Source organism: Panthera onca, chromosome C2, assembly GCF_046562875.1.
Source record: "Panthera onca isolate mPanOnc1 chromosome C2, mPanOnc1 haplotype 2, whole genome shotgun sequence".
NCBI classification, from domain to species: Eukaryota; Metazoa; Chordata; class Mammalia; order Carnivora; family Felidae; genus Panthera; species Panthera onca.
In genome coordinates, this window is record NC_138347.1 from 61,624,235 (window position 1) to 61,644,739 (window position 20,505).

At 38.3% G+C, this 20,505-nt stretch overlaps 2 long non-coding RNA genes and 1 pseudogene across 5 annotated transcripts in view; 2 read left to right on the forward strand and 1 right to left on the reverse strand.

The window, feature by feature from the left end:
- LOC132684178 (uncharacterized) overlaps window positions 1-6,833 on the reverse strand; it is a 115,739-nt gene extending 108,906 nt beyond the window's left edge. For all 3 annotated transcript variants that reach the window (XR_009612602.3, XR_009612603.3, XR_009612604.3), the window contains exon 1: window positions 6,467-6,833. This is a non-coding gene — a long non-coding RNA (uncharacterized LOC132684178). The remainder of the gene's footprint in view (window positions 1-6,466) is intronic.
- The window catches only part of LOC132684177 (uncharacterized), a 406,296-nt gene that overhangs the window by 254,593 nt on the left and 131,198 nt on the right, over window positions 1-20,505 (forward strand). The window lies entirely within an intron of this gene.
- LOC145715746 (large ribosomal subunit protein eL36 pseudogene) lies at window positions 4,931-5,485 on the forward strand (annotated as a pseudogene).

Consider the following 20,505-nt stretch of genomic DNA (forward strand, 5'->3'; position numbering starts at 1 on the left):
ATATCGATTACTGTTACAGTGACACCTCTCTCTCAGCTCATACCTATGGCCACATGTGGCATGGAGGTGGGGAGGTGTGTGGAAAGGGTTGGTTGGCCAACTGGAATAGGAGGAAAAAGACAAACTGGGTTCATTGGTGAATTGGCTTTGTATGTGGGTCCAAGCTGAAAATGTATTGCTGCTAACTATAGCTCCATTCAGGGGTGCCCTGAGAGTCAGCAATATGGGCCAATCCTCCTAATGAGTAGAGCGTTTAGATGGTCACAGCTGTTTATCCACCTTTTTGAGTGGGATGGGGGTAAAGAAAGAAATGGCTGGAGGTAAGAATAAATAGGAACTTATAGGAAGTGACCTGCTTGATTGATTGGGGAATTGGAAGGAGAAAAATAAACCATAGAAAAGGAGGTCTGGCAAAGAGGCAGAAGAGATGAAATTTGAATATCTTTGCATGTCATGATAATCCCCAGTAAAGAGCAATCACCAAGGAAGAGGCACTAAGAAGCCAAGTACACAAAATGACTCAGCCAGTTGATGTTATCCAGCTTCTGTTATAAGGCACTCCAGTGCATAATGGATGCATAAATGGACTGACTAGTCATTGTCAAGGAATTGACTCAGTGGCATTGGTCATCATTAACTAAGGCTGATCAAGCTACTGCCACTGCTAATTCTCCAACCTGCCAGCAACAGAGACCAATGTTGAGTCTCTATGAGCATCATACCCAGAGTACACCAACCAGCTACTTGGTGGTTAGTTGATTACAATGTAATCTTTCTATCCTGGAAATTAGTGATTCCTCTTGACTGGGAAAGACACATATTCTGGGATAACTTTCTTGTCCTTCCTGCAGGGTCTCTTCCAGTACCACCTTAAGAAGGTTTGCAGAAATATTTGATCTACCCACAGTATATACTGTATAGCATAGGCTCAGACCAAACACAGTTGCAGCAATGGGGACATGATCATGTATCCATTGGGCCTATTACATTCTGCACTAATTGGAAGTTGTAGGTCTGAGAGATGATGGAATTTTTTTAAAGAGCAGCTGAGGTGCTAGCTTGCAGATGATAGTCTATATGAGAATGAGGCACCATCTTTCAGGATACAATGTCAAAGACCAGTATATGGTTCTGTTCCCCAGTGAGTCCAGGATAAGTAATCCACTTATCAGTCCCAGTGACTCAGCTGAGAAATGTATTATTCTCAACTATGAACATTTAGGCTCTGTGCATCCTAGAATGTCTCATTGCTCCTTTAAGAGTCCCACTATAAGCTCTGACTACTACATGGTAACTTAAGTCTCCTTATGCCAAGAGTTTAGCAAGAAAGGAAGGGAAGCACAATATTGGCAGGGGTAATTGACCTGATCATTAGGAGGAGGTAAGGCTACTATTAAACAATAGGGTCCAGAAAGAATAAAGTTGGTACCTGTAATCTACTCTACTGACTTTAGTTGAGAAATGAACAAGTATAGCAGCTGCAGCATGGAATGGTTACCAGGCGCCAAGGGACTCAGGGATGAATGTCCAAGTCACGTCACTAGGTAAGCCACCTAGACCAACAGAAGTGCCAGACTAGGGTGAGAGGAATCTAGAATGGACTGTAGAAGAAGGAGACAATGAGTGTCAGTTTCAACCTTAAGACCAACTGTGTTGGAAAAGCCTGTCATTGGCCTTACTTTCATCTTGTAAATTTCTCCAAAAAGAGACACTACCCAGACACTTGAAGGAGCTCTTTTCAGATGGGGTGACTTACTATATGAATCATGTGACTCCAAGTGGTTTGAGGGTGGCCTATATTGGATATAACACTTAAATCCCCTTTTCAGAAGCAATGTATTCACCCCCACAGTTGCTGCTGATAGCCTATAGCTTATATGCTCTCTTGAAATTGTCCTAGGTTGAAGGGACTTGCCTTGTCAAGGCCACAGCCCATCTTAGGAGCCATCCAATCTAATCATTTGATGATGCAAGGGTGCAAAGTTTCAGCCTTCTTGTCATGATGTGAACAAATCTTGAAATATCCCAGCTCCAAACCTCCTATGGCTCTGAACTCTAGGGCTCCCATAGGTTTCTGTCAGTTTCTCCTTTTACCCAGTCCTCTTCTCTCATTCTTTTATTGGTGGTGTTCTGTAAAGTACTCCCTAATAAATAACCTGCATGCAAATATATACCTCAGAGTCTATTTTCCAGGCAACTGGACCTAAGGTAAGTGCTCTTACTGCTTTCAGGGTTTTCAGTATGCTAATACCTCTGCTTGAAGTGCACTTGACTATCCTCAGCTTTACCTAAGCCAGTGATTTTCAACTCTTCCTCCCCATTAAAATTATTTAATTGCTTAAAAAAAATAACAATGCCAAAAACCTATCCTCAGAGCAATGAAATCAGAATCTCTGGGCATGAAGCCCTAACATCTATATTTTTCAGAGACTCCCTTGGTGTTTCTGATGCATAATAATGGTTTAAAACTAATGATCTTAAAAATGCCTGCTTACATTTTGGATATCAACTAGCTATCACTTCTTCTGAGAAGTTCTCATGATCCAATTCCTTAAGGTTTGGACACTTACAGTTCTCTGTGCTTGCCTCTATTTGGGGTCTTATCACACTGTAATTTCTTGCTTACTGATCATTTTTGCCCACCTGACTATGAACTCTTTGAGAGAGAGAGAGAGAGAGAGAGAGAGAGAGAGAGAGAGAGATTATGTCTTAATCATTACAGTAACCCTAATGAATAGCCCTGTGTCTGGCATATACATCTTTCTCTCTACATATGTTTAATAAGTAGATTTGGGAGTCACTAGCATTCAGATGGTAACAAAAGCTGGGAATGAGGATGGGATTACTATGGAAAGGTGTATAACTGTCAATCTCTTTTACATATGGGAACTCCTTTTTAACATTAAAGTTTTAATTATAACAGAAATTCCAACATATGTTTTAAACAATTAAAACACATATGTGAGAAACTTAGTACACTTATTTTTTTCAGACTGTTCACATTTGGTTTCAAGGGCTTCTTTTGATTATACAGAAGTCTGCTCAAGAATTTCTCTATAGGAGAGCAGGAACCAGGACAGAATACTTGGAACACTGATGTGTAAGAGTGAATGGAAAAAGAAGTGGTTGCAAAGGACAAAGAGAAGGATGGACCTGAGATTAGTAAAGACCACTCAAAATGTTGCAGGAGCAAGGGAAGAGGGAATGTTAGCTGCTAACACCCAGAAAGGTTAGATAACAATAGGTTTGGCTATGGACTTCACCTTTTAGCTTTCTTTCTTCCCTTACCCCAACCACACCCTTTTTGAGCAGAGTGGGTTACCAACACCCTGTGTTGGCCCTTTAACCTTTAATAAACAACTCTTTGCATATTGGGACAATCAGATTCCCTTTCTTGCCTCTCTTGAGAATTTGAATAAGAAGATGTAAGAATGGGATAGTTAACTGTAGAAACAAAGCTGAAAGAAACTACATAGTGGACTATGAAGTAGAACCTGGTAATAAAAGCAGAGGCTGTAATTCGAAGACAAATTCGTAGACCAGAGGAATAAATAAGCAAGAGGCTGGGAAAGGAGGTTGAAGTTGATGGGCAAAGAAGCCGAGGCCCAATAAGAGAGAACGATTCATACAGTACATTAGAGAGGCAGCTGGTATAAAGCGGGGCTCCCTGATGCTGCCCTTCCCTCTCCCAGTCCCAGTTCCGGTCAATATCCTGGGTATTACAGCCAACTCTCCTCTTCTTCAGATAATCTGAAGGAGACCCCTATCCTTGTGATCAAAATAACCTAATTAAAATAGCAAGCCAGAGTAAGAACGCAAGTTTTGTGCTCCCAGTCCAGCAATCTCTCCATTACATCTATTTGCTTTCACACTTGCCTGGGCCTTGCTTCTCTGCCTCCTGACCAATTTTCCCTATATAATCTACTGTGAGTAGGGGAGGAGGCAAGCAGTCCTAAGTTACAATTCATAAAATCTATACTATGAATTATGCCTTTTATTATTAAGATGACTCAAAAACAATCAGACATTGTCAACTTGTTGCTAGTTTAAAAAATTTTACTATTGGTGTGCCTGGGTGGCTCAGTTGGTTAAGCATCCGATTTTGGCTCAGGTCACAATCTCATGTCTCTTGGATTCCAGCCCCGCATAGGGCTCTATGCTGATAGCTAGGAGCCTGGAGCCTGCTTCAGATTCTGTGTCTGCCTCTCTCTCTCTGCCCCTCCCCTGCTCATGGTCTGTCTCTCTCTCAAAATTAAACAAACATTAAAAAAAAATTTTTTTTAATTTACTTTTATCCCATGGTGACTGCTATTGCATAAACAAGTTATCAATCATCTTATTTGTGTGAGTATGGCTGGATTTTCCTTACAACTGTGTGTTTTATACATGTGCAAACTAGTACAGTGACCCACAAGAGTTAGTGTTAGCTCTAATAATAACTTATACAGAGATCTACCCAAGAATCTCTCTAGAAGGAAAGTAGGAACCAGGACAGAACTTTTGGAACACTGATACATAAAAGTAGGTAGAAAACGAAGTGGCTATAAAGGACAGAGAGAGGGATGAGCCAGAGATATGGATAAGTGTAAAAGTATAAGCATAAGTGTAAAAGTATTACTTATAAGTTAAGTCACCCAGAGAAGTAGAATCTGTAGGAAATTACATCAAGAGATTTATTGTAGGAAATTGGCTTGTGCAATTTTGGGGGCTAGCTAAGCAATTCTACAGTCTAGAGGACAGGCTGAGAACCCCTAGGCATGGGCTGAAGGTGATGTTGACAGGCAAAATTCCTTCTTAATTAGGGAGTCTCAGCTCTGCTCCTAAGACATTTCAACTGTTAGTCAATTCTACCCAGATTATCTGGGATAATCTCCCTTATATAAATTTAATTTATTCGTTCCACTGAGGGAGCCACTGAGGAGCAGCAGCAATGGTTCTGCACTACCCTGTGGTCATGGGCCTCAACAAGGGCCACAAGGTTACTAAGAATGTGAGAAAGCTGGGGTGCCTGGGTGGCTCAGTTGGTTAAATGACTGACTTTGGCTCAGATCATGATCTTACAGTTCGTGGGACTGAGCCCCCCTGTGTCTCCCCCTCTCTGCCCCTCCCCTGCTTTGCTTGCATGCTTGCATTCTCTCTCTCTCTCTCTCTCTCTCTCTCTCTCTCTCTCTCTCAAATACATACATACATACATTAAAAAAAAAAAAAAAAAAAGAATGTAAGCAAGCTAAGGCACAGTTGCAGTCGCAGGCACCTTACCAAACACATCAAGTTTGTGTGGGACATGAAAAGCTTCGCCTCATACAAGTGGTATGTGTGCCATGGAGCTGTTCAAGGTCTCCAAGGCCAAATACTTCTTCAAGTTCGTCAAGAAAAGGGCGGGACATATGTGACAAGAGGAAGAAAGAGTTGCTGAGCAATGTTCCTGGCAGCCATGAGGAAAGCTGCAGCTAAGAAGGACCGAACCCCTCCCCTCTGTATGTAATAAAGACTTTTTGGAACTTAAAATAATAAAATAAAAGAAAATAAACTTCTGGGGTGGCTGGGTGGCTCAGTCGGTTAAGCATCTGACTTTGGCTCAGGTCATGATCTCGTGGTCTGTGAGTTTGAGAGCCTGGAGCCTGCTTTGGATTCTGTGTGCCCCTCTCTCTCTCTCTGCCCCTCCCCCACTTGCATTCTGTCTGTCTCTCTCTCAAAATAATAAATAAACATTAAAAAAAATAAACTTCTTCTGGGCTTTAATACATCTACAAGATAAGATACCTTCGCAGTTTTATTGAATAACTGGGGACTGTAGTCTAGACAAGTTGACATATCAAAGGATCATCATAAGCATCGTAGACAAGGCCTTTATGTAAATGTAAAATCTTTTGTTATGAGAAAGGTAGTAATTTTACTTCTCTAAGTTTTAATTTTCTCGGGGGGGGAAAAAGTGAGCATATTTGATGTGATTGATTTTTTTAAATTTGATCAAAATTTATTTATTCATTCATGTGCCTATAATGCACTGGACTAGACACACTCATTCATTTCATCAGCAAATTGATTCTGTCAGTTCTTCCTTCAAAGTATATTAGAATCCTACTACTGCCTTTTTTACTGTTACCATCCTGTGCCAAGTCACTATCTCTTCTTTTCTGGATTATTGTAATCACATTCTTAATTGGTCTTCCTGCCTCTCACCAATCCCCACTGTAATTTAGCCTCCATATAGCACCTAGTGTAATTCTTTAAAAATCAAGACAGATCTTATTATTTCTCTGGTTAAATCCTCCAAACAGTCCCTTCATCACTCAAAGAAAAGCCCAAGTCCTTTCTATGGCCTGTGCATTCCTTCCTGATCAGAGCCCACTGCCGTATTCTTGTCACCCAACTGGTTCACCTTCTTTTATTCCAGTATCATAAGGCTCCTTACTTTTGCTCCAACACCCAAAAAGTATTACCACTGCAGGACCTTTGTACATACTTTTCTCTCTAGCCAGAATGAGAAATCTTCTTTGTTTGCTTCCTTCCTTCAGGCATCAGCATAACTGTCAACTTTGCATAGTGGTCTTTCTTGGTTACCCCTTAATAAATATCATCCTCTTGCAATGTCATAATATCTCCTTTCTCTGGGTTATTTTCTGCATCTATCACTCAGTCAGCTTTGTTTACTGCAGTGCCTAGAACAGTGCCTGGGATGTGTCTGGCATTCAAAAATATATTTGTTGAATGAATGAAGTGAAAAAAAATGTCTGCTTGTGAGAGTCAGGAAAAAAAAATCAGAATTCTATCTGAGCACTTGACAGTGGTTTTGTGTTGAAAAAAGTCCTCTCTATATCAAATTTGGCAGGGAATTCTCTGCTTTTTCTCTTTATTGAATGGTATTGTGATGTCATTTCTCCCATGACCATTCATTGAATAGGTGTTTCTATGGTTACAGTGTTATTTCTAGTCAGAATCCTGCTGAGGAGAAACCTGAATTTGGTATCCCAAATTCAGTAAGTCAAGATTCCCTTGACATACTATTAAGATACAGATGGATTTTCACAAATCAACTTCCTGCGTCATTCACCAAATTATTGGAATGGTAGAGTGGAAGACATATTTGGGGGTTAACTCCAGAGTTCTGGAAAACAGCATTGTAGGAGGTAGACAAAATGAGTTACTAATACATTTGCTCATTAGTGAGGGTCCCAATGAAATCAATCCAATTTCACCTTGCTTCCCACCACTAGAGCCCTGGTATACCAGTTGCCTTTATACCTATCAAGCTGTGGATTCCTTAAGCTGCTTATTCTTTCTGTTCTATTCTGGGGATAGGAATAAAAGTACAGATGGGTATACCTCTAGAGCCTAATTTGTAAGTTTACCCCAGAAAACAAGTGAAGTATGGCTAATGTTGACATTCACTGAGTACATGGGAGCTGGCTGTGTTAGAACATCACAGAGAAGCTAACCATGCAATTTAGACCAAGTCTTAGCTCCTTAAACTCAATTTCTACATAGCCAGCATAGAGAACCATGGAGAAGATAACAAATTTTATGTTTAGCTTTGTCTCATTTTTCTTTTTGGTGCCCTTTCTTCTATCCTGGCTGCCCTTCTTCCCACCCATCTCCAGTCTAGCTCCTATTACTCACAAACTGCCAAGGGGTGAACCATATACAGTTCTGTTGTTAATGAATTATGAAAATGTGAAAACGTTTAATTTTAGTCAACACAAAATGCGAAAACATTTCTGTAGCTATACCGATATCTTCATGAAATCTTTAAGGAACGTTGCTAAATGCAAATTAATTTGCATATGTATGACCCAAATGAAATGACTATCATGTCCAACCCTAGCTTTATAAGGAGCTGAAAGCCAGTATCAATGTAATCGCTGAAAAACCGTTTATGTTTTTATTGAAATCTCTCCAAAATATGGCAAGAGATATTGTATTTTAAATCCTAGTGCGATGTGTTCTCACCCTGTGCCTTGCTGGGGCTCTGTTTGCTAGTTTCCTCTCCCTAGACTATCTAGCTCTGCTTACTCAATCCTGTTCCCTTACCACATTTAAAAACAACAACAACAATAACACCAAAAACTTTCTCAGGATTTATCATCTCTCCTAGAGTATATGTAATCCTTGAAAGAACTAAGCTTCCATTCATTTATTCTTTCAATAAGCATTTACTGAGCACATACTACATACCACGTACTCTGATAGGAATAAGAACTGATCTCTGTGTTTAAGAAAATCAATATATTATGTGTGCATTCTGGAGCAGGGTAGGGAGGCATAATTTAATCAGCATATTATCAAGCAAGATGTGACAAATTCTGTGAATCAAATAAATGAACAAAATCATAGAAGAGTCTCTGATCCTTCTGGATAACTCAGTTTTTTTTTTTCAATATATGAAATTTATTGTCAAATTGGTTTCCTTACAACACCCAGTGCTCATCCCAAAAGGTGCCCTCCTCAGTACCCATCACTCACCCTCCCCTCCCTCCCACCCCCCATCAACCCTCAGTTTGTTCTCAGTTTTTAAGAGTCTCTTATGCTTTGGCTCTCTCCCACTCTAACCTCTTTTTTTTTTTTTCTTCCCCTCCCCCATGGGTTTCTGTTAAGTTTCTCAGGATCCACATAAGAGTGAAAACATATGGTATCTGTCCTTCTCTGTATGGGTTATTTCACTTAGCATAATACTCTCCAGTTCCATCCACATTGCTACAAAAGGGCTATATTTCATTCTTTCTCATTGCCACGTAGTACTCCATTGTGTATATAAACCACAATTTCTTTATCCATTCATCAGTTGATGGACATTTAGGCTCTTTCCATAATTTGGCTATTGATAACTCAGTTCTTTATTTCCTTGGTGAATAGCCTCATTGGTTCTCTACCATTAAAGCTTTCCTCCACTAACCCTTCCAAATTGAAAAGAATTCAAGGCACCACTCTAACTTGAGTTTTAAGATCCACCTTTTGGCAGATGTATTTTATGACTAAATTGCTCTGTTTGTCTGACATGGGTCATTAGCTTCTTGACTAAGATCTATGCCTTTTTCTAAGTCTATCCCTGCACTAAGTAGCTGCTATTTCACAAATAATAAATAAAAAATGGTGATGACTCTCTGAGTGTTTGTGATCTACTCACTGGCTTCTAAAACACATCTTTCATTTCTTCTGGGGAATATGGCAAATGCTTCTTAGAGTAATTTAAAAAGTTAGGTTACCTATTCATACCAACATTTTAAAAAAGCTGAATGAGAGTAGATAGAATCAATGATTAGGTGAACTGATTTCCTGTGACTGTAGAGATTGAGTATTGAAGAAATATGGCACCTTATCTGGGCCCAAGAAGGGTACAGCTGTTTGGATTCTTACTTAATCAATTATAGATGAAAAAGAAATTTTGCTTAGTAAAATGAACTGAGTCATACATAGCTGGCTATGGGGCATGTGCCTTTCAGAAATGTGACTTGGGAGCTACATTTGCAATTTCTCTCAGCCAAAATGACCTCAGACTCCTGACTCCTCCGTAGATTTCTTCTAGTGCAATTTCCTGACATTGAAATGAGAATTCTTAAAACCCCACAGGTTTCATGGCTAAAGTCACATGTGGCTTGAAAGCTCCAATGGGAAAGACTGCACCAAAGTCCCATGAAGTAAATAGGACAAGCCTAAGGCTACACTCACCCTGCTGCTCAATTTCCTCTGACATCATGTTGGCCTCAAAGTTATGGTTGTTATAGAGTTTTCACTCTTGCTTAGACTCCTTCCACACAAAGCTTGCTGTGTATGTATGGAGTAGCCATGGCTATTTTAATGTTAATATGTAGTCAGAAAGATTAAAAGATGGATTGGATTAAACAGATGGATTAAAAAGATGGATTGGATTAAAAGATGAAAATTTTAAGTTACTAGAAAAAATTGAGAAAAAATACTGAGTTGCTTCTCAATTGCTGTTTGGAGGTGCCTAGATGCCTCAGTCAGTTGAGTGTCTGACTTTTGATTTTGGTTCAGGTCATGATCCAGGGGTGTGGGATCAAGCCCCATATCAGACTCCATGCTGAGTGTGGAGCCTACTTGGGATTCTTTCTCTCTCTCTCCCTCTGTCCCTCTTCCTGCTTGTGTGCCTTCTCTCTCACTCTCTCTCTAAAATAAAAATAAAATAAAGTAGCTTTCTCACTGTTTCTCACTGAATTTATCAGTCTTATTCAGTTGGTGAGCCTCATTACAATTAAGCACTGCATACTGGGACTCATCCTTTATCTGTTTTTTTTTTTTTTTTTAATTGTTGAATATTTGGCTGTACTTATCTAAACTCTGTAGACTTAAACGGGTTTATATCCATATGTTAACTCTCATACTTTGATCAAATAGGTAAACAAATAAATAGACTTTTAAAATAATCTTATATTTTCTAAATTAAATCATCAAGTAACATTCAGGTTTAATATAATACAGTGTTGGTTATGAAGGCTATAAAGCCATAGCGCTATCATACATACTTTTGATTTATGTAATTTGTATACATTTGAATGTACAGACTGTCAATAATGATGACACAGAACTTTGTGCATATAGATATAACAAATAGGCATTTAGATTGCTGCCAATTCCAAGTTTGTTATGTAACTTTTGAAACTAACACAGGAGAGCACACTGCAGACCTATATATTCCTGAGGGTTCATTTTCCACTATGATGACACCAGCTGTACGGAACCCTTAAGAGTCACAGGTTATGTTAAAAAGAGCAAATGTCTAAAAGAGCAATTCTCCGTGAAGTGAGGTGTGCTCCAAGCTTGTGATTGTTGATGCTTTACAGTGTTGTGTCACTCTGCTAGATTACTATGGGCTAGTATATTTCAGGCCACAAAGGTTGTTCTGGAGATGCTTAAATGTTCTCCACATGTGGTTTATGGACAATCAAAGGCTGTCACTGGAATAGCACATCTGTTCCTAGGTGAAAAGAAAAACATGGCAACTTCTCAGGTTGGAACAGCCACCAAGTAACATTGAGAAGAATTCAGCTTATAGCTGCCGTTTCAATAGAAGCAGCTCATCCACTAGATGAGATGGCTGAGGGATTTATGATAATGGTGACATTGGGAAAATCAGTCCCCAACAACAGACAGTTTTCTGTGTTTTCGGTTACACATCTGTACGGTCTGTGTTACTGACATGTGGTTGAATTTATTTTGTTTCAATTTGATCTAGGCTGTTACAACAGTTAATTCTTTACAGGGGAAGTTGACTTAAGCACTCAAAAAGATGCTTCACCAAAACCATCTCCACAGTTTAGATTTCCTAATAATTGCCAAATTTAAAAAAAAGGGAGAAAGTGATTTTCATATGACTTGCTATTTTTTATTACCTGATAAATTTTCCTCTTTGTTCTCTGGACTAGCAATAAACCAGAAGAAAAAAAAAAAACACCAAAAATGTAACACAGACCACAATTTAATAATGTATTCAGTGTACACAGTTTATTACTTCCAAGGACCTGTACTTCTTAGTAATGCCTGCAGGTGACCCTATTAAATAATGCTGCACCTGCCAGCATTCCCTTTACAACCCAGCCATCCCCATGGCCTCCAGGCCTTTTCATGATTCCCAGGAAACCTGAGACATGATTAAATATTATAAACTCCAAGAAAGTTTATGGAGTTTATTTGGTCAACAAATATTTATTGAGAATGAGACACTGGGCATACAGCACACTGAACAAAGCATACAATCCCTGCCCTCCTGGATCATTCATTCAAGTAGAACTTGAGTAGAATCAGACTCCACAAACTTCCCAGAATAGAATGGAACCTGCAGGCTAAGGCAGGATTTCTCCCAAACTTCAATAATCCCCAAAACAGCTCATCCAAATTCCAGCTCAGATCCTAATTTCTGGAGTCTGGGGAACTCTGGAATGGACCAGAGATTTGGAACCTTGTCTTACCATGGGACTGGCAGGATGCAAGACATAATAAAGTCTTCTAACTCTCTTTGATTATTTCCAGGTTGTTTTAGTGAAGTGGACCCTGTGGAAAATGTGCAGTTGTCCATCCAAACTAAAATAAAAAGCATCAAGAAAAGCAGAAAACAAAACAAACTTCATTAAATGTATTTCTCATTGCAGTTCTGGGATATAGTAAAAGAGTACTGCATTAACTTTGTTCTTGCTAAGAGCTTAAGAATTATTAGTCTGGCTGACAGCACAGCCTGTTTCTACTCCAGATCATGAAACTCGAAAAACTATAACGAGATTTGGGTGTGAAATATAGTAACTTACACAATTTCTATGCACAATATTTGTCCCTGCACAGATCAACTGACCTGAAGTTGACCATTGGCTGTAGGCTTCTGGTACATGGTACCTTTGCCAGATGTTTCTATAACTTCAAGTAAGGCTTCTGTGTAGACTTTCGTCTACAACTGTCTCCAGATTAGATTCATAGAGCATATTAATTATGCTGATATGAGTTTCTTCTCTTTATTTTTACATTTAATTTTAATTCTCTGCAAAGCAGACTGCCAAAGGATTTGAAATTTTAAGGTGCTTTTGAATTGTTTGTATAAAATCCTGGCAGTCATATAAAATGCTAAAGCAAAATTTGTGTTTTTTTGCTTGAATTTCCTAAATTTATCACAACACTGACCATTGTTAAAATACAGAGCAATTAGGTACATGAAGAAAGATATAGAAAACAGCTTGAGACAAAATCATGAGGAATTTTGCTATATGGATAACAATAGCAAGACAGTGTCAATTGAGGAAAAGGTGAAACAGTTGATTGATATGTAAAAACTTCTGTAGTTTCAAGGGTGGAAGCAACCCCTACCCATGTAGCCCCTGAAATGTTTGGGGAGCCTGTGAAGACCACATAAATACATGAGACCTGGCAAGAACATTTTGGCACACTACAAATGTAGGGACACTGGGAAGACTTTTGTAAAGGTTATTAGAGAGTGCCTAGGTTTAAAATTTATGGCCCTTGATCCACAACTTGAAATTTGCATAATATAAAGAGATTTAACTAACTAGATGAACTAACTATCCTTTGACACTTTTAAGTCTACACCTGCCTGCTCTGAAGGTCCAGAGTGACACAACTGTTGACACTGACAAGTGGTTGAAGACTTCTGGTAGATGGAAGCTTTGCAAAGAACCTTTCTTTATTCATCTGGCCACATTGCACAGAGCCACCTGAAGTCTCTTTTCTGCTCACTCTTTCCTCTAGCACCGTTTCCTCACTGGAGGTACAGAGCACACTTGTTATTGTTTGGGTGCAGGGAGTCTATCTGTAATGACTTTCTGTAGAGCCAGGAAACTGTGTGCCTCTGGCCAACCCAATTATAGCACAAGCTATAGACAGAGCATGTTATGTTGGTTCTGGTGAATGGGCCAGGAAGCAAAATGATAAATCTTTATGATAAATCTTGGTTGTTGGACAGGAGGAAAAAAGACCCCTAACCCCACCCCAGTTTTCTTTTTCATTAGCCTCCTGATACTATCTCCTGAATAACATCGAAAGTAAGCAGCCTATAAATACTGCACAAGTTTCCAATACTGAAAGCTGATAAAGTTTATTGTACTTATAAAATAGAAGGAAATGCTTTCAGTTTCCTATTTACAGGCCTCTAAGGAGATTCCAGGTATAATTTATTGCTTCAATTTAAAAATGTAGTGTCCCTTCACACATGCTCTTTCTTCCTTTGCTTCCTTTTTTCTTTTGTATTTTATGTCTCAAGCACAACATGTAAGTGACCATGCACTCAGACAATGTCTAGCCTTCTGTTACATACTTTTGTTTTTTGTTACGTCTTTTTAATTACCTCTTTAAAGGTAATTCATTCTTTAGTTACCATATAGACTGTTCTTTCCCTGTATCTAGGCTTCCTCCTATTCCATGTTTGTATTCTGGAACCACCACCTATGTAGCCATGCACTCATAAATTTAGAGATTAATATATGTGGCTGGTAGCTTGCAACTAAAAATATAAAATGTCCATTTCCAGGGGCACCTGGGTGGCTCAGTTGGCTAAGCATCCAACTTCGGCTCAGGTCATGATCTCACGGTTCATGAGTTCGAGCCCCACATCAGGCTCTGTGCTGACAGCTCAGAGCCTGGAGCCTGCTTCAGATTCTGTGTCCTTCCCTCTCTGCCCCTCCCCTGCTCCCACTCTGTCTCTCTCTTGATCAAAAATAAATAAACATTAATGTGTCCATTTCCAGTAATGCTCATCCAGATTTTGTCATTGCTTTATACGGAAGAAAATCTTCTATTTCGTGAATGGACCCTGAATTTCAAATGCTCAAAAAAAGGGGTGGGATGGGAGTGCTTAGATAAACCTCTGGTGCCATAGATGGTCTGCTTACTGATTATCCAGTATTATTCATAGGTTCTGGAAGCTAGTCTTTCCCTGGACATAAAAATGACAATGACTGTGGGGATCATCTGGTGTGATATCTCCTTTCATTCACACCACTCATGGTTTCATTATTTGTGAGGTGCTGCATTTTAATAACAAGATAGGACTTGAATTATCACCCTGTATTTTTGGAATCACTGTGCATTTAACCTTTAATTAATTGTACTTTACTCCACACAATCCCCCCACAAGGCGGATATAGCAGCATCCACTTAGTTTCCAGATGAGATGGGAGAGAACAGTGTTGTGCTCCTTTATTTATCATACAAATGAGCCGACAAAGAGGCCATCCAAGAATGTTGGCTAAAGGTGTTAGAAGTTCAGAGCTCTTTGCCAAGTGAGGCTTATAAAATGTAGAAGTGTCTTCACCCATGCCTTTTACTTAGTAGGACATTATTTACATCCACATGTAGAAAGGCATGATGCAAAATAATGAATACTATTTTAGAGAATTGGTAAAGTGTCTTGTTAATTATTACTTTAAAATAATAATACCTGGGGCACCTGGGTGGCTCAGTTGGTTAAGTGTCCACCTCGGTTTCAGCTCGGGTCATGATCTCATGGGTTCATGAATTCGGCCCCATGTTGGGCTCTGTGCTGGGAGCATGGAGCCTTCTTGGGATTCTCTCTCCTCCTGTCTCTCGAAAATAAATAAATAAACTTAAAAAAAGAAAATTAAATGGTAGTAATAATAATTCTATCTGACATTTACTGAGGCTTACTGTGTGCCCAAAGTTGAGATACATACATATTTTCTCATTTAAATTTCACAAGAAAACTGAAGGAAAAACTATGTCCTCAACTGACAGAAAAGAAAAACTAGGGTGCAGATTGTGGAGACAGGCTTAAAACTTAGCTCTTTGACTCTAGATCTTTCTTTAACCAAATATAATTTTAAAAGATCTGTTTTGAATCACCATATAGTCTTCTCTGAGGTAACTGTTTTTTAAGATATTGTGTAAACATTTGGAAATTGTTTTCTTTTTTATATTTTGGTATTTGTTTCAGTAAGAATAAGCTGGATAATGCTATGCTTGATGTTTCATTAAAAAGACATTGTACTCTTACAGCAGAGTAGAGGTGACATAAACAAGAGAAATATTAATAATCAAACATTATATAATGACTTTATACTAGCCTGAAAAAATCAATTTTTCATTCCAAAACACAAGCAATTTTTTTCTCTATATCTTTGGAGTTGGAAGAATTCTCTCTAACCTACTCCAAAATACTTCATTTATCTTGTCTAATCCAGACCGTAACTCTCTGCTCCATAATGTTTTTCTAGATGTGAAAAATTTCAGCAAAAAATAAAACTCTTTTATTTAAACTGTTGGTCTTGAGCAGTATTGATGAACAGTATAAATACTATGATTCTTGATAAATTACCAGACTTCTAAATTTGTACAGTTTGAGTCTAAATCCATTTCTGTTTCTTTTACCACACCTATTCTTCACCCAAACTGGTCTCCAAACCAGTTTTTCATGTTTTCTTCCATTTGCAATATCTTCTCTGCTGTTAATTCCCTTCCATTCTTTCCATCTTTCTTGTTCTGTTGGACTCTTTATAAATAGTACTATTTGGTTCTGTAGTTATCTTTCTGTAACTCTCTCCCAGTCATTATAAACATCTGTAGGTCAAAACTGGGTTTTCTCCTCCCCCCCAAAAAAAAGTTTTAATCAATTTTTTTCTTGATGTCCATTATATGTGAGTCCTGAAACCAGATTTTTAAAAATAGACTGTATTTTTAAGAATAGCTTTATATTTACTAAAAATTAAGAATATAGTACAGAGAGTTCCCAACACTCAATTTCCCCTATTAATATCTTGTATTAGTGTGATACATTTGCCACAATTAATGAACCCATATTGATACATTAATATTAACCAAGTCCATAGTTTACCCAGATTTCCTTAGTTTTTAACCAAATGTTCTTTTCTGTTCCAAGATCCCATGACAATACCAGATCACAGTTTCATCTACTATTGGCTAGGAGGGTTTTTTTTATTTTCCTTGTTTTTGATGACCTTGGTAGTTTTGAAGAGTCCTGGTCAAATGCTTCATGGGATGCTCTTCTAGTGGAATTTGTCTGATTTTTTCCTGATGGTTAGACTGGGGTTAGGGGTTTCATGGGGGGGGGGGGGGGGGACCTCAAAGAGCCACTATTATCACATCCACAATATTAGTGTTATTTATCACTGTTGCTATGACCTTGTTCATTTTAGCTGAGGGATTGATTTTCAGGTTTTTCCACTGTGAAGTTATTCCCTCTTCCTGCCCCTTTCCCAACTTATACTATTTGAGAAGAGGTCACCGTGTGCAACCAATCTTAGGGAGTGGGGATTTATGGACCCCTCCTTGAAAGCAGAGTATCCACACTTGGAATTCTTCTGCAAGAGAGATTTCTCTTCTTCCTATTTATTAGTTTGTTCAATAATTTATATCAGTGTGGACTTACAGATATTTATTTGATATTGTGTGTTATAGTCCAGTAGCGCTTCATTCCTCAAATTGTTTTAGCTTTGGCCATTAGCAGTTCTTTCAGCTGGCTCATGTTTCTCTTCAATATATCCCCATCAATGTAGGGGTTTTGTTATTTTTTGTTTTTTGAGCACTTCTCTATTCCTGGCACTATAAGATGCTCTAGGCACATTTGTATATTCCCTGCCTTAACCCTAAAATCAGCCATTTCTTTAAGAAGCCCTGGTTTTTCTTATTGGAAAATGGTATTAGTTAGAATCTAAGATGTGGGGGGCTAAGTATGCCCATTGTTACTCATGTGTGGTTGCTTCTAGGCCATGTTAGCTGACATAGCAAAAACATACATGTTTGTATCTTAACCCACATATATACACATATGTATAAGTATTTCTCTGTGTAACCATTTGTATCTATGTTAAGCAAAATATGAGATCATATTGATATCTCTAGCTTTAGTCTGCTTCCACACGGATCATTCTAGCCTCATTTTCTTATTTATCTGGAAATTCCCACACCAAATGTAAGTAACCTGGTTCCCACCAACTGCCATCCACATAGTTGTTCATTTCCAGTATACGTATACAGTTGTTTCAAAATTTTTAACCCATACCACCACAAGTACAACTCTGTCTACTAAACTACAGTGTTTATGTGTGGTTCCTTTTGCCTCTAGTCTTACAGACTCCACTCATTGTTGGAGTTCAAAGCTCCTTCAGTAAGTTTTTTTTAAGGCACCTGGGTGGCTCAGTCAGTGACATGTCTGACCCTTGATTTTGGCTCAGGTCATGATCTCGTGGTTCGTGGGTTCAAGTCTCACACGGGGCTCTGCGCTGACAGCGCAGAGGATCCCCTCTCTCTCTCTTTTTCTCTCCCTCTCCCCCTCCCTCTTTCTTTCTTTCTCTTGCCCTGCCCTCACTCTCTCTCGAAACAAATAAATAAACATATTTTTAAAAATAAGCTTTTTTTTCTGGCACAAAAACAGACACATAGAACAATTGAACAGAATAGACAACCCAGAAATGGACCCACAAACGTATGGCCAACTAATCTTTGACAAAGCAGGAAAGAATATCCAGTGGAATAAAGACAGTCTCTTCAGCAAGCGGTGCTGGGAAAACGGGACCATGTCATGCAGAAAAATGAACCTGGACCATTTTCTTACACCATACACAAAAATAAACTCAAAATGAATGAAAGACCTAAATGTAAGACAGGAAGCCATCAAAATCCTCAAGGAGAAAGTAGGCAAAAACCTCTTGGACCTTGGTCGCAGCAACTTCTTACTCAACACACCTCTGGAGGCAAGGGAAACAAAAGTAAAAATGAACTATTGAGACCTCATCAAAATAAAAACTTCTGCACAGAGAAGGAAACAATCAGCAAAACTAAAAGGCAACTGACGGAATGGGAGAAGATATTTGCAAATGACATATCAGATAAAGGGTTAGTTTCCAAAATCTGTAAAGAACTTACCAAACAACACACAAAAAATAAATAATCCAGTGAAGAAATGGGCAAAAGACATGAATAGACACTTCTCCAAAGAAGACATCCAGATGGCAAACCAACACATGAAAAAATGCTCAACATCACTCATCATCAGGGAAATACAAATCAAAACCACAATGAAATACCATCTCACACCTGTCAGAATGGCTAAAATTAACAACTCGGGAAACAACAGATGTTGGTGAGGATGCAGAGAAAGAGGATCTCTTTTGCATTGTTGGTGGCAATGCAAGCTGGTGCAGCCACTCAGGAACACAGTATGGAAGTTCCTCAAAAAACTAAAAATAGAACTACCCTATGACCCAGCAATTGCACTATTAGGCATTTATCCAAGGGATACAAGATGTTTCGAAGGGACACATGCACCCCCATGTTTATAGCAGTACTATCAACAATACCCAAAGTATGGAAAGAGCCCAAATGTCCATCGATGGATGAACAGATAAAGAAGATGTGGTATATATATACAATGGAGTATTATTCGGCAATCAAAAAGAATGAAATCTTGCCATTTGCAACTACATGGATGGAACTAAGGGTATTATGCTAAGCGAAATCAGTCAGTCAAAGAAAGACAAATATCATATGACTTTGCCCATATGAGGACTTTAAGAGATAAACAGATGAACATAAGGGAAGGGAAACAAAAATAATATAAAAACAGGGAGGGGGACAAAACATAAGAGACTCTTAAATATGGAGAACAGACAGAGGGTTACTGGAGGGGTTGTTGGAGGGGGGATGGGCTAAATGGGTAATGGGCATTAAGGAATCTACTCCTGAAATCATTGTTGCATTATATGCTAACTAACTTGGATGTAAATTTTAAAAAAAAGAAAAGAAAAGAAAAAAGAAAAGAAAAGGAAAAGAAAAGGAAAGAAAAGAAAATAAAAAAGAAAATGCAAAGCACAACAACAACAACAAAAATAAGCTTTTTTCATTTTAATATAGTTAGGTCCGTTTGTCACAATCTGCATTCCCTTATGAGATCTTCTGGCCTTCTAAATATTTTTTTTTATTTGCATATATTGGTGTTCACTCTTTATGCTATAAAGTTCTGTAAGTTTTGGAGAAACACACACACACAATTCCTAATATCACGTAGCATAGTTTTACTGCTGTAAAAATCCCCTATGCTTCACCAATTAGACCCTTTTCCCTTTCCCCAAATTCCTGGTAACCACTGATGTTTCTACTGTTTCCATGGTTTTGCCTTTTTCAGAATGTCATATAATTAAAATCATATGTAGCCTTTTCAGAATGGTGGTTGTTTCTTCACCATTTATATTTAAGTTTCCCTCATGTCTTTTCATGGCTTGATAGCTCATTTCTTTTTATTGCTGAAAAATATTCTATTTTAAGAATGTAATTCAGTTTGTTGATTTATCCATGCACCTATTGAAGGACATCTTGGTTACTTCTGCTTTGGGGTTATTATATAAGGACAGAGCTTCTGTAAATATTTGCATGCTGGGGTTTTGTGTGAACATAAATTTTCGAATCAGGTGAACATCTTGGAGTGCAAATGCTGGATCGTATGGTAATACTGCATTTATCTTCATAAGAAACTGCTAAACTGCCTTCCAAAGTAGCTGTACCATTTTGCATTCCCACGAGCAGAAAATGAGAGTTCCTGTTTGGTGTCATCAGTGTTTTGGATTTTAGCCATTTTAGCCATTTTAGCCATTCTGATTGGTGTGCAGTGGTATCTCATTGTTGCCTAATTTTCAATAGCCTGATGACATATGATGTTGAGTGTGTTTTTAGATGCTAATTTATCATCTCCGTGTATCTTAATTGGTGAGGTGTATGTTCAGATAATTCGCCCATTTTTAAATTGGGTTATTTTCTTATTGCTGAATTTTAGTAATTCTTTTTATATTTTGGATACAAGATCTTTGCTAGATATGTTTTATGAACATCTTTTTCCAATCTGTGGCTTGTCTTTTCATTCTCTTAACAATGTCTTTCACTGAGCAGAAGTTTTTAATTTCAATAAAGTCCACCTTATTTTTTCTTTAATGGATTGTCCTTTTGTTGTACCTAAAAACTTATTGCTAAACTCAGGGTCACCTAGAGTTTTTCTTATGTGTTCTTGTAGAAGTTTTATAGCTC